Consider the following 2,784-nt stretch of genomic DNA (forward strand, 5'->3'; position numbering starts at 1 on the left):
AAAAATTGTTTAGTCAGATAATCAATAACAGAAAAGCCTAAGATCAACTTCACACAGAAATCAACACACTTAAAGCCTTATTCAAAGCATCATGGGAAGAACAATCAAACCAGTAACACCACAAAAAGCAGACTTTAAAAATGACTGCAACAAGCCCACACTGAATATTAATAGATTAAACAGACCAATCAAAAGGCAAGGAATAGCAGAGTGGATGGGAAAACAGGACCCAACAACCCATTGGTTACAAGAAAAACACCTCAGACACAAAGATAAAAATAGACTTAAAAAGCAAAGGGTGGAAAAAAATACTATGCTCATGGAAACTCAAAAGAAGCAGGACTGGCAATCTTAATCACCAACTAAAATATATTTCAAAGTAAAATCCACCAGAGAGACAAAGAAGTATAATATATATGATTAGAGGGACAACAGAACTAGACAATGTAACTATAATAAATATATATGCACATATATGTGACAAAAGATCATCCAAATAAGTTCATCGAACTCTTGTAGAACTGAAGAAAGAAATCAATACTACATCATTAAATAGGGGACTTTAATACATTACTCTTGAGGAAGGAAAGATTATTGGAAGGGAAACTCAGTAAAGACACAGTTTAATGGAACAACACAATTAACCAACTTGATCTCCTGGACATATACAGAGCACCACACCCAGTAACAATACACGAAGCACTCTGTAACAGCACATGTCCAGGGACAGATGGCTTCATCAGGGCACTTAATAAGCATTTAGAGAAGAGCTGACATCAATTCCACACAAATTATTCCAAAAGATAGAAAAGGACAACAAAATCTCAAACTCATTTTATGATGTGAGCAAAACCCTGATAGTAAATCCAGGCAAAAATCACTTCTTGGCCTTTTGGCTAAGATCAAGTGTAGTAAATCTAGGCAAAGACATTACCAAGATAGAACACTATAGATCAATATCCTTTATGAACATAGATGCAAAAATTTCTCCACTAAATACTGCCAATAATATCCAACTATATATATGTATTACCCATGATCAAGTGAGATTCACATCAGTCACACAAGGTAGTTCTACATTTAAAAAAAAGTAATTCACCACATAAACAGAACAAAAGGTATGAGCCATATGATCACATCAATTGATTCAGAAAAGGCATTTGACAATATGCAACACACCTTCCTGGAGAAAAAAATAATAAAAGCACTTAACAAAATAGGAATAGAAGGTAAATTTCTCAACACAAGACAGGGATGCCCCTCGTCATCACTTTTATTCAACATTATGCTGGAGGTCTTAGCCAGAATCATTACCCACAGAGAGAAATCAAAGGGACCCAAGAGACCTACATAAATGGGAGAATATTCCACGTGCATGTATTCCAAATTAAAATCACTGTCATGGAGTCAATTCTTATTCAAAGTGATCCTATATATAGGACAGGGTAGAACTCCCTCCCTGGGTTTCTGAGACTATAACTCTTTATGGAAATAGAAAGCCTCCTTTTTTCCACTGAGTGGCTGGTAGTTTTAAATTGCTGATCTTGTGGTTACCAGTTCAATGCGTAACTACTATGTCACCAGGGCTTCTTGTTCATGGATAGGAAGGCTTAATATTGTCAATACTCTTCAAAGTATTAATACAACACATTCTGATCCAGATCCTGACTTTGGTCCTTAAGGAAATGGAAACACTAATGACTAACTTAATGAAGTGGAGAGAGACACAGGATAAGCAAAGAACTTCTTAACAGGGAAAATAAAGTAGAAGAAAACTCACTTCTCAGTCTGAAAACTTATTACCCAAACAGAGTAGTTAAAGCTGCCTAGTGCTGGTACAATGATAGCTAAATTGAACAATGGAGCAGCAGAGTAGAGAACCTAGAAATAAATCCATTCACCTATAGACAATGATCTTTGACAAAAAAAACACAACAAAAACACTAAATGGGATAGACATACATTTCCATCGGTAGAAGGATGAAACAGGCTACACACCTTGTACCTCAACCCATGTACAAACCTCAACCCATGTACAAAAATGATTTAAAGATGGATCAAGACATAATGTAAATCCCAGAATTGTAAAGATCATTTATGAGAAAACAGCAACAAATCTAAGAGCTCTGATTCAGAGCCAGACATATAATAAAACATACACAGTAGATGACAAAATAGATGACCAGGACTTACTCCAAATAGACAAGTGCATCAAAAGACTAAAAAGAACACTGGATTATACAAGTAGAAGTTGTGCGGTTGGAGAATGTTCTGCTGTGTATATTTTTGCCCCAATTAGAAAAAAATTACATGAATAACAATGACTACAAGGAAGAAGAACATGTTCTAGAATTGAATATGGTGACAATTGTACAACTCTTCTTAATATGATTGAATGATTGAATTGTATGATGTGGATAAAGTGCTAATAAAACATTTTTTTTTTAAAGGTGAAAAGAGCCCACAGAGTGGAAAAATTTTTGACGATAACATACAGGATAAAGGGGTATCTCTAAAATCTATAGAAAACTGCCACATTTCAATAAGAAAACAACAACAAGCCCAATTAAAAGTGAGCCAAGAACATGAACAGTTTACCAAGAATGACATCAAATGGTCAACAAGCGCATAAGGAAATCCTAAGATCAATAAGCACTAGAAGAATGTTAATCAAAAACAATAATGAGTTATCATCTCACCCTATGATTAATAGCAAAGTTAGAAAAAAAAGACAAAAAATGTTGGTGAGGGTGTAGAGAGACTAGAATCCTCATATACTGCTGG

General features: G+C 34.8%; 1 protein-coding gene and 1 pseudogene across 2 annotated transcripts in view; one reads left to right on the top strand and one right to left on the bottom strand.

The window, feature by feature from the left end:
* The window catches only part of PKNOX2 (PBX/knotted 1 homeobox 2), a 173,863-nt gene that overhangs the window by 77,088 nt on the left and 93,991 nt on the right, over positions 1–2,784 (bottom strand). The gene's annotated exons all lie outside the window — the stretch shown is intronic.
* On the top strand, positions 877–989 carry LOC115873158 (annotated as a pseudogene).

The sequence above is a fragment of the Echinops telfairi genome, unplaced genomic scaffold (assembly GCF_000313985.2).
Source record: "Echinops telfairi isolate 266 unplaced genomic scaffold, ASM31398v2 ScPeMD7_7465;HRSCAF=8503, whole genome shotgun sequence".
NCBI lineage: Eukaryota > Metazoa > Chordata > Mammalia > Afrosoricida > Tenrecidae > Echinops > Echinops telfairi.